Here is a 12,192-nt window from a genome sequence, read left to right as displayed (position 1 = left end):
TACCAGAATATTACATGCCTAATTTCTTCAAAAAGGTTGAACTTGCCAGACCTTCATCTGCCATTCTCAATACCGTACTTCTGCAGTGGGGCCTCATAAAGCTGGCAGGAAGAGCGGTTTCAGGGGTGATGTTGCTGTTTAATCAAAAAACTTCACATTCCTGCCTTGTTTCAGAGACAGTCCTGGTATCATTCATTTTGAGCCAAAGGAAGAGATGGATAGGAGCCAAAACACACAAGTTAATCTATAAAGGGAACTTGGACTGGTGGGGCACAATAAATTAACTAGTTTCTGGGAAATGAAAACAGCATAACACCACACAGTGGGAATTTCTGCTGGGCTTTTTTGGAAATTCAGTAAGAAACCAACTCAAGAACACCTGGAGAAGTTCTCTCTCTCTTTAGAGAGGATCTAAAATGCAGCTGTGAAATTTAATTGTCTATCCCTGAATAACAGGGTCACATAGGAAACACAAAGCATCAATGGCTGAAGATGGACATTCCCCATCCTTTTCACCATGCTGGATTGAAGGATTTAAAGAAATAAAACCCTTAGATATCTGGTGAAAGGAAAACCTTGGATTTTCTGAAGCTACAAAGAAAGAAAAGCAGCTGAGAGAATGATTGCACTGACACTAAATGCAGAATCAGACTGTAACACAGTTGCTATCACACTGCTGTTACATTATCTAAATGAACAGACTGCACCTGAAAACCTGGACCACCGCAGTGACTGCTGGGTCTCACTGAGCTGTGCAAGCTTGGTGGTCTCTGGAGGTGCTGGGAGGTGCACAGGATCAAACCCAACGGGAGCCACACTCCACAAGAGAACCAGAAGGCAGATTCCTCTGTTATTCTTGTCTCTGTTTTTTTAATCAAAATTTTGTACCAGCAGAACGTCTCCAGGCAGCTCTATTTCTCGACTGTTGGTATTAATAGACCGAGCCATGTCTTTGGGATGTGCTGGCACTGTTCCGCTGAAGTTGATGGAGCCACCCTGATTTATGATGAGAATTTGGCTCTAACTTTTCATGGCTATGTGTAGAATTTAAATAACAGTTGTGCTTTGGTTTATGTATATCAATGAAGGTACTCTCTTGGTTTCCTACACCAGTGTTTCCCAAGATCTCTTCTCCTCCATTATTTCATAGAATCATAGAATCATTTGGGTTGGAAAAGACCTTTAAGATCATTGAGTCCAACTGTAAGTCTAACACTGCCAAGTCCACCACTAAACCATGTCCCTAAGTGCCACATCTACACGTCTTTTAAATACCTCCAGGGATGGTGACTCAATCACTTCCCTGGGCAGCCTGTTCCAGTGCTTGACAACCCTTTTGGTGAAGAAATTTTTCCTAATATCCAAACTAAACCTCCTCTGGCACAACTGGAGGCCATTTCCTCTCGTTCAAGCTACCTGTTCATGATTTACAGTGAGGTCAGCAACACAGTGAAGAATTTTTGTCTCAAGTTTTTATGATGATACCAGAAATAACAGGAAATATAATTCGAATATCTAAGAAGACCGAGGTACGAACATCTGACTTGGAAATAGCAGCAGCAAGCACCAAGTCCATGTTTGCACCAGGTGCAGGAGGACGTTGCAGCTCATGGGACATTCCCTCCTCTGTCTGCTCCTCCTGTGCAGTCTCTCCCATCACCTCTCTGGAGCTACCTGCAGCCTTTCCTTCTGCTCCGTGGAGAAGTGCCAAATAAGCGAGAGGACTTCTCCCCGCATTGGGTGCCCTCTGGTCCCAATCTTACCATGGCTCACATTTTGCATATCTGTTTTGCTTAAGACCAGGTTTGCAATTTCACATCCTTGAAGTGACTGAGAAATTATAAGAACTGAAGTAATATACTGCTCTCCAGAAGTCTCTGCTAAAATTTAAATAATATGATACTGAAACACATCTTAGGGAAAATCTGTCATATTTCTTTTGGAGAAGATGTTTCCTAAACCCTGGAAGCAGAATCATTGATCTCAATGTGTTTAAAGAACTATGTGAAAACTGCCTTCTCTTTCACACGTAAAAGAAAAACATTGATGTACTTAACTGACATTAACAATGACATTATTGTTCTCCTCTGCTGGTAGGTGGTACAGCACCCTCATGGACTACACTGTTTGTGGGTCTTAGAAATGCTCTGGCAAGGCTGTAATACAACATGCGCATTCCAGACAGGCTTGCAATATTTTAATTGTAAACCTCTGAAAGCAAAAAGAAAAATGTTAAATTAAAGTATATCAGAACCAAGAACACCAGAAGATGAAGGGAAGTGTATTAACAATGTGTCACTCTATGCCCAAGGAAGAAATAAAGCCACTAACAACCTATAAATGTCCAAAAAAAGCTGGGTTTTGGTTTTGTTTTTTTTGGGTTTTGGGGGTTTTTTTTGTTTTTTTTTTTTTTTTAAAAACAAGGCTAACTTGACTTCCATCTGCTGATTTATTATATTTGCTCCAGTACTACCTAAGATACCCTACACAGAGCACAGCCCTCTATGCAAAGCAGTTTGCAAATATAAAGCACACACTCTTTGCTTTATAGATCTGACAAACTACGGAGATGAGATGAACAAAAGTATGGAAGAGAAATGGGGTATCCGTAGGGAACGGGACTTGTCTAATGCTTCCCAGCAGGCTGATGACCGAGGAAGAACAAAACCCAGACGACACAGGACGCTGTGTACACGCAGCTGGGCTGTCTCTGGGCTAAGATAATGATGTCTTCTGTGTCAAAACAGGATTTGTCCCAAGTTTCCACCATAATAACAATAGAAAAAAAATAATAGTAGTGGCAAGGCAGTGCCAAGAAATTCACATTGTTACAGCCCATACTGTACATTTTCTCAGCTCAGGTACCACTGCTTGCATTGAAACTTCTTCACCCAAACATTATCAAATACAGTCCCTGAGCATTCAGTGCAGGTTCAAGTCCTGCAGAAGTCTCCAGTCCCTCACAGACCACTGTTAAAATACCACCCACCACCTCAACCTCTTAATTCTAGGGAAAGGTGGTTTGTATTGCACAATCTTGAATTCCTTGCAATCAACTTAGTAGGTCAAAGCCTCATGGCTCTGGCAAATTAACTTTGTACAGAGAAAAATCAGCGACTCTAGACTGCAGTCAGTTAACAAGTTACCTGTCTTTTAAGGGCAAGCTTTCTTCTACTTAGAGTTTGTTCTTGTTTGACCTCATTTAGATTGTATTAGGTACTACTAATTAATCCGTAACTCACCTGCAGTTATATACAATGCTTGCCCAAACAATGCATCACCCATCTGAAACACATGTATTTTCTTTATCAAGTCTCTGATTAATCCTCAACAACCTAGGAGAAACAGCTCCCGGCACCGAACACAGCCACGCAGTATGTTTGCAGACTTGTGCAGTTCCCTTAAAGTTTACCAACACAATCTTTCCATCAGAGAAGCAAGAATGAGCATTTTCCTTAATAAACACAAGCAGAGTTCAAACCTTCTTTTGAGACTGGGCTATTGGTGTTTATGGGTGAGGAACTGTAACTTTGGAAAACCAAACAGGATTTCTCCTCCAAAACACTCCGGAGATGAAGGCAACACCCTGCTAACATGTTGGCTTGTGTAAAACTTCATAGATCTGTTTCTGTAAAACTGCCCTTTTTAAACAAATGGCTCCATGGAAATAAAGGGGGAAAACACAGCTATTAATCCATATCAAACTACAATATGCAACTGTTCTCCAAGCAACGAGAACGGTAAGTGTGTGAAATGCAAAGCAAACACCGTGACCAACCTACCAACATTATGTCATGTACATGTTTGTGAATGACCTGTTTCTTATCAAAGGGTAAACACTTCATGTAAATATTAGACGAAATTCTTCAGATTCCAATCAGTTGCACAGTCTGCAGCACCTGACCCATCTGTTTCACGGACCATGAGATCTAATTGTGACCAAAATATCATCTGTGAGACTCTTGGTTTAGCAGGCAACCTTACTGGCTGTCCCAGGGTAGTCTGGAGAGTCTGAAATCGTGGGGAGGGCGCGTAGAGAGTCTCTGGTATCACAGACACCTGCGGTAGGTCATCGGTTGCTGATCCAGCACAGGTTCCCAGATCTCCATCCAGGACTTCCTGGACAGAAATCTGTCACACTCATGACATGAGTGACCCATGCCTTCTCAGTGACTGTATGTCTTACTGAGACATGAGATGTCTGGAAATAAGAGCTGCTCCTTTGACCAGACTGTGAAACATCCAGAAATTCCAGACAAATGTCTGAAGTCTTCAAATTCCATCACTTTCACATGATTGTTGAAAGGGTGAGAGAAATGGAAGGGATACTACATCCAGGAAAGTGTGGCTGTCTGATTATCTTTGTGCCAGCGTCTCTGAAAGTCACTGTTTCTCTCTTAGCTGCTGCTGCTGCCTTTTTTTTTTTTTTTTAAATATATACATTCCCTTTATTATTATTTTTTCTAGCCTATAATCAACAATTTTATCCCCTAGGACTTTCAGCTTTAGGTTTCAAACAGGAAGGGAACATAAGAGAACATATCAGATGACATCCCCTTTAGATGACTGGAAAACACACTTTCTGCTAATCTGTATTTTTCTTGCAAAGATTTCTGAAGACTAAAACCAGATTTCTCATTTAGTGCAATTTCCAGAACTTCATGCAGGTAGCTAACGGTTGCCAAGGATAATACACATCAGAAACCAAGGACAAACTTTCAAGTTTGGCATACGCAGGCCCAGTGGGAAACTTACCCTGCTACTGGGAGCCAGGGAAAGTCAAAGTGTCAGACATTCTCAAAACAGAGCTAAATGGGATTTAGATGAGGTTTATGCCTTGTGTGCACAGAAATAAATTTCACCATAGCTTGAGGAATGTAAACATTTTCAGTAAAAACATTGATACAGACTTCAGGCTTTCTGGAGCTGTGGAATTGTCTTGAGTAATTTAGAGGAGGATTAAAATAATAATGCATCTCAATATCCCTTTTCGGGGGGGGGGAGAAGATAAGTCTTCCTAAACTTCCTTACTCAGCTATGCCTACCTCTCTAGAGAAGGAGGAGATTCCTGCTGACTAGCATGGGAGCTTTCCTTGAGCCACGATGCCAGAATGGGTCATCCTACACCTTCCCTGGTGTATGGCTTTCCCATTCAGCGATGACATCCGCTGCCGGACACAAACGCTTGGCATTTCAATAACATGCGTGCTTGGCTGGCAAAAAGCTGTGGCCCAAATAAAATGCTTTTGGACCCGAGAACCATGGTCCAATCTCTGGCCAAGGATTTAATGAGGAAGATCAGGTTTGGCAATTCTTCACAGCCCTGTAAGAGACCTCTTCTGAGTACCCAACAGAGTCTGACCTTTTAATTAGAGCAGTCACCCGCCACATACTTCTCCATTGTCCTTGAATTCCCTGACTTTCCTTATTCAGCCTCAAAAATTTCTCTTGGCTTCCATCATCATGATTCCCTAATCTACTAAACACCAAACATTTATTTTTGTTTCTACCTCTGAAGCACTTCACAAAAAAATGCTTTTGCCAGAAATCACAGCTTCATCCCAAACATATGCATTTCTTTCCAATTGTTTCCACTTCAACCCTTCTTACTTCATCACAATTTTCCTTCTTTCCTTTTTTTTTTTTTAATCTAATCAAGTTCATTTGAGGCCATAAATTTACCATCCATAATGCTTTTACAGGCTGCAAGAACAGACTCAAAAATATTCAAGAGCATTAAAGAACTACAGACTCTAAAGAACTCAAAACTTCAGAAAGAAAAAAATCTAATGATACTGTTAATTTTCAGACATGTTCCTTTAGAATTATTATATAATATCCAGTAGCCTAGAGAACACAGAAGAAAACTCAAACTAAGTGAAAAGCCTTTACTAGTCTCCCCCCCCCCCGCCCCCCACAACAGGTTTAGGAAGAAGGCTGCTCTTCAAGGGCAGAAAATGACTTTTCTCTCCCCTGCTTGACTCAGTACAAATAGATAGGCAAGAAATCTCAAATAGATCAGGACACATTCAGAGGACTGCTTTCTCCCTGAGGGATAAGCCATCATATTTTAACAGATAGCAAGGAAAACAAGATTTGATTTCCAGGAACAGGGGAAGCTGCAACATGAGCATGTGCTCATAGATCAGTGGTCAGAGCAGTCTCAGAAGATGTTTTCTCATTTCCACCTTGTTGACTGCTTGCCAGCAAGGCTGTCCAAGAAACATCAGAGAAAAATAAAATTCTCATAGTCGCCCTGCCCTGCTACTGACTGCACTGAGCTTCCCACAGCTTAGGCATCAAGTCAAGACCACAAGAGAGGAAACTGGCCCCTAAATAGGTGAAATCCATTTCAACGTCTCCTTTCACGGACACGTGGTTTGACTCCAGTATAACTAACAGTAAAAGTTGGTTAGCACTCTGTGCAAGACAGTTTTAAAAATATGTCCCTTATTAACAGACTGTAATTAGAAAAAGCCAAGTGCTTATAACAGGCAGCTCTAGCAACTGCCACACATCCCAAACCAAATGTATTCACAGCATTGTATGGATCAGAATTTGCCTTTCCTGGGCTTTTATTATTGCTCTGGGAGAGCTAACTCTCACTCAAACTTGTGAGTGAGAGTTGGCTGGCTAGGAAATGCCATAAAGTCATCTTATCTTTCGAAGAATAGTGGTTTTCTGGCAGCTATATATGCTTTCTTCTGTTATAACATAAAACTATTTTCAGAAGCTTAATGGATAGCTCTGTCATTACAGTCCAAGAAGCCCAGACAGAAAGAGACTGTAGACTCCAACTTATCCGTGCTGTTAATTATGTTTTCCACAGAAAAAACTGCCATGAGAACAAACATTGCGGCTCCAGCTTTAGACCAGGTCGATCTGAGGCACTGGGCTGGGTAAGGGGCAGTGTCCAGTTCCCACCTAATCAAGTGGGATTATATATATTATTTATGTATAAAAATATCCATATATGTGTGTGTGTGTATATTTAGATTATGGCCTTTAGATGTAATAAAAATGGACTAAACAATTTATTCTCTGCTCCTTAAATTTAATGAGAAGCTTTCTCCTGAACTTGGCGAGCTTTAGACTGTGTGCTATGAACTTCATGAATGATACAGAAACACTCACTCCCTTCACTGTATTCCCAAAGTCATTCCCATCTAGTGATTACCTACATGTAAAACCTTGGACAGAGAATCCTACCAGATTTTCCCAGAACGGAGGAGTGGCACAGCCAACTGGCTCACCCAGATTCTCCCAGAGAACAGGAGAGCACAGTAATCAGCTTGTGTTAATTGGAAAACTTCATAGCCACTGAACACAGGTGGTTCAGTGGAGACTTCAGTGGAGGAGGAGACTGAGCACGTGAGAAAAATAGAGAAAGAAAGCAGAGATGTGGCAATGGAGCTTCACCTAACAAAACAATCTCCTTGTACCTCAGAGTTTATCTTACAAACTTTAATCACATACTGTCACTACCAGTAGGACTACTTGCCTTACCATAAAATTGTTTGAGACTCCTACAAAGGGAACAGAATCCAGCACTCTTGCCTCCTAAGCATTTCTCCTAACTACAAAGTATTTTTTAAAATAACTTACTACCCTTGATAAAGCTTATAACTTTCCCATTCTTTCATAGCGCATTGCCAGTCTAAAATGTAATTAGCAAACGATATTAGCACTTCCATTTTCCTACATACAACTTAAGGATTATGAATTAATATTGATTAATTTGGTATTAAAAAAGCTATTAGCTCTTTAGCTTTCTTATTTTGACATAAGAAACAGAAACTATTCCTTTCCAGAGGATGTCTGTTTTCAGTCTAATTCATCCAGATGTTAAACATAATTGTGCCTGCCTTTGGGCTGAAGGAGACAGTAATGTAATATCCAGTTACTACAGAACAATCCACTGGAATAAGAGAAAAACCACCAAATATATACAAGACATAATATATTAGACTGGCCCATTCCTTTGGCAAGTATTGCATTCAAGTATTTTCCCGTATCTTTCATTTGGGCAGAATTCATAAGCATTTATTCTTAATCTCACTAAATGTTATTATCACTGGTTTCCATAATAAACAATGAGAAACTGTATTAGCAGCTGGAAATATCTATTAGTTATATTAGTACAGGTTTAATGGCGGGGTGCAAGTTGCTCAGAATCACCAGCAGAAATTAAACCCCTGGTCTGCAAACAGTATTCAGATGTGCTGCAAAATTCACAGAGGATGTCAGGGGAAAATGACTGGGGAAAGCATAAACTTAGAGAGCAATAACGAGAGAGACTTCAACAAACCAGCCAAGGCCAGGGCAGTCACTCAACCTCTGACAATATGCGAGTAATTCAACAGAGAGAAGTGGAAGTGTCATTTTGAGGATCGCCTGGTTAACATATAAACGAGAGACCAAGCAATTTCCTCTCCGTAACACTTCACGCCAATTAGTCCCTATCCAAATAGAAAGGTGTGGGTTTTTTCGGATATGGCTTTCTACATTCAAGCTGTTCTATGGAAACTTTACCTTCAAGTTCCCAAATTGGTTATCTATAACCTGCATTTTGTCACCAGCCTTGCCACTTAAACACTGCCTATGCTGGAGGATCATTACATGCATTCGTACCAAGGTAACTATTTAATCTGTAAAAAAGGTCTAAGTGCCAGACCTCTTACCTTCTCTATTTAACACAGACCTAGATTTTCTTAATTCTGTAAACAAATGCCTAATCTGCACAACCAAGGATAGAGCAGAGCCCCTGTGTTTGCATTAGACTGGCCGTCACACCAGAGGTGACACACTAGACTGTTCATGTCCACCACAGATGTGAGATTGGTCCCTTACACACTAATAATTTTACCATTTTAATGATAAAATTTTCTGGTATGAATTCAGTTCTGCCCTTGTTCAATTATTTGGTTACATTCATGCATTTCCCTACAAAAAACGTCATCTTTCACACACAGAGATACAGAGGATAAGCCCTGAAATTCGGGCAGCCTTGTGTAGTCACATGTGCCTAAGGCTGCTTGCAACCCTAGGTTAAACATTTCAAAATGTGGTTTTAATATTTTCCAAGATATATCCTGCTCCTTCACCTGTTTTCCTGCTGACTGTTACAGAAGGGTGCCTCTGGATGGGAGCTGATAGACTTTGGCAGCAGATGCTCTGGAAGAAACCCGAGAGCCGAGTTAGTCCTTGGTGGGGAGAAAGGATCAATGGAAAACACGACACTTCATTTTCCAATGTTACCCTTTCTTCTCCTGCCACCTCCACTGCCTGGGTCTGGATGTGCCCTTGCAAAACGTCTCTAATGATCTTTCTCATGTGCGAGCAGCAGCTCTGCAGAGCTGGGTGCTGAGCACACACTCCGTGCCTCCTGTTTTGTGGCGATCTCACAAACCGCCTGTAAACTGCTGCCACGATGGCCCCAAGCACCCACCGGCATGGGCATGGCTGGGTGCACCTGGAAGCACTCAAACCACGTAACATCATACAAACTCTGCATTAAACCCTGCGAGGTCCAAGGACCCTCAAAAAGATCTGCCTTCAGGATTTTACTGAACCTTCCTCCCTCCCTCCCCAAAGACACGCATTTATCCAGACATTAAGGAGCAGTTACTAAGACCACGGAGCAGCAGAATCACTGTTCCTACCAGATTTAAAGCAAACAAGATACGAGTAACACAGAGTGACCAGAATGTTATTTTCATTCTTTGCTCACATAAAGCAAATACACAGATAGGCATCACAGCAACTGTTGAATTACAGCGAGACAATATATACCAGATACAGCCATCTGAAATACATGCACACACACTGAAATGATGTTTAGTTTAGTTACCTCTAAGATCTGAACACACGTTCACAGTAAGTATAGCTAGCTCAGATTTTCTACCTCCAATTTTCTCTTTAGAAAACAAAAGCTAATGCTTTAGACCCACATTCCAGCTATGTCTGCAAAGGATCTGAAAGACAGTGGAAAAGAAATTGTAATCATCAGAATCTGAAGTGTTTTCAATGCAACTCATACCATGTCAGAGGCGACTTCCCAATCTCTCACCCAGCCCGCCACACAACCGGGACATCTCGGAGGCAGCGGGCAGCTCCACGCACAGCACGGACATTGAAGATGCACAAATGACTTTCATATCCAAACCCTTTGCCTCACCGGTGGAAATGGCACTTTGTTTATTACATTCCACTGTGCAGAGCATTACGGTGGCAGTGGAAAAGGAAGAAAAGCAAACAGCGGGCTCCACTATTTCATTATCTCACCAGTCAATTATTAACGACGGTGCTTTTTCTGCCTGAGCTGTTGGGCAGCGGCCACGACTCCCGCGTGGGCACAACTGAAAAATTCCATGCCGATGCTGCCGAGGCCACAGCGGAGAGAGCAGGCGAGGCCCTCGCCCCCCGGGACCCAACGCACTCCCCTCCTGTGCATCCCACCAGGACGGCATCACCAGAGGAGCATCCTTCACTCCACCGCACCTTGTCCTTTGCTGTCCCCAGCCCGGGGTCGTAGCACAGTGGCCAAGAGCCCTTGCTCTGGGGCAGCCGAGAAGCACTACTAGACAAAAGCTTATTAAATCCAACTGAAAGTAGTTAGATTTAATGCAACAAAGTAGTTAATTTGATTTTCCTAAAAAACTATGTATGACTTTCAGAGGGGGAGAGAAAAAAGGTTGTACAGTAAAAGTTAATACAGTTCAAGGAAACACTGAAGCTATGTTTTATATGCTGCAGGTTTTTTGGCGGGGTTTGTTTTATTTGTTTAAGTGTTTTTTTCATAAAACACCACAGAAGGCACACAGATTGAGGCTTTCATCTATTTTGTGTGACTCTGAATCAACTCAAGCCTCTGCAATAAATTCCTTCCTGCCTCCCAATATATGTGATGGAGCCTGATACTACATTTTATAACATCCTTATCTGATGAGATGAATTCCCACTAGTTTTCAGCTGGGCTTAAAAAATAAGCCGATTTTATCCCACTATTTTTTTCCTCAAACTAAGCTGCCAACTGGATAATGCCATGCAGGCAACAGCTCTCCGATTTGTTCTTATGTATCATCTCTCAAGGGAGAGCTGGGGATTCCTTCCACATTTCCTACAAAAATAATTGCTCACTTGTGGCTACGTTCAATTTTTACATGGTGGCGAGGAGCAAAATGTTCTCCAGTGGGACGCAGATTCAGCCTTTGGGTTTTGCCTGGCTTCACCGCTCTCTCCAGCCGGGCGGTGCCAAAGCCACCACAGAGAGTTCAGAATCCATCCCTGGTTTACTGAACAGCAGAAGCAGGAGAGGACAGGGATCGTTTTGTTGGGAAAAATCTCAACTCCACATCTCCTGTGCATGAGGAGAACAGAGGAGCCCCTGGAATACAGCTCACTGAGGAGTCGTTTGAGGTTTTTCTGCAAGCAACCATCCAGGCTCCTCTTCAAAATCCTGTATACAAATAGGCCGTCCCTAAGTCTAATTTTTTTTTTCACCAGCACATAATGTGATAGAGAAGGGCTCCCAGGAAGTTACTCAGTAACTAACTCAGTGTTCAGTCATTGCATTAAATACTGTTTTCACAAAGCAGTGCCTTGGTATCTGATCGAGTCAAGCATTCTGCAACAGGAGGCGAAGGGACCGTTTCCAATGGTCCAAGAAATGAGAAGAAAAAAAAAATCTTGCACTGCGTGATGCCAGCTTGGAAGGAAAAAGACAAACCTAAGCAACTCCTCCTACCAGGTCATGAGCAAAGCTCTCATTTGGGGACAGAGCTGGCAATGCTGGTCATGACTTCTCTGCGCAGGAGGTTTTGTGCATTTCTTTTCTAACAGTAAGTTTTTTGCAGGTATGTCAAGATGACTGATTTGTTAAAGTGCTGCAAACAAATCTGACCTTAGTCCTACATCAATAATAAAGGTTCAAACATACCACATGAGAAAATAAGGAAAGCCAAAGTCATCATTTTTCCACCCTATGCCTCAGCGGGTTAATGCACTAACTCCTGCCCCTCCCAGGCACAGCGGGGATAGCTGAATTCAGCAGAGAAGCTATTAACTTTGGAGAGTTCAGTTTAGCTCTGGGATTTGCCACAGACCTTTGTAAGGTTTGGCCCTTATATTAGGATGAGATTTTTGTAAAGACATTTGAACATAATGAAATTAAGATAGTGTCCAGACATTTCC

General features: G+C 41.9%; 1 protein-coding gene across 4 annotated transcripts in view; it reads right to left on the bottom strand.

The window, feature by feature from the left end:
- Positions 1 to 12,192, bottom strand: part of SHROOM1 (shroom family member 1) — a 39,808-nt gene that overhangs the window by 14,281 nt on the left and 13,335 nt on the right. For 2 of the 4 annotated variants that reach the window (XM_052771976.1, XM_052771977.1), the window contains exon 1: positions 10,040 to 10,230. The exons of the other annotated variants lie outside the window; for them this stretch is intronic. The gene's annotated coding sequence lies outside the window, so the exon portion shown is untranslated. Of the gene's footprint in view, positions 1 to 10,039; positions 10,231 to 12,192 lie in introns of those variants that run through there. 4 annotated transcript variants of the gene reach the window in all.

Source organism: Harpia harpyja, chromosome 20 (genome assembly GCF_026419915.1).
Source record: "Harpia harpyja isolate bHarHar1 chromosome 20, bHarHar1 primary haplotype, whole genome shotgun sequence".
Classification (NCBI taxonomy): Eukaryota; Metazoa; Chordata; class Aves; order Accipitriformes; family Accipitridae; genus Harpia; species Harpia harpyja.
This window is presented reverse-complemented; position numbering and strand designations above follow the sequence as displayed.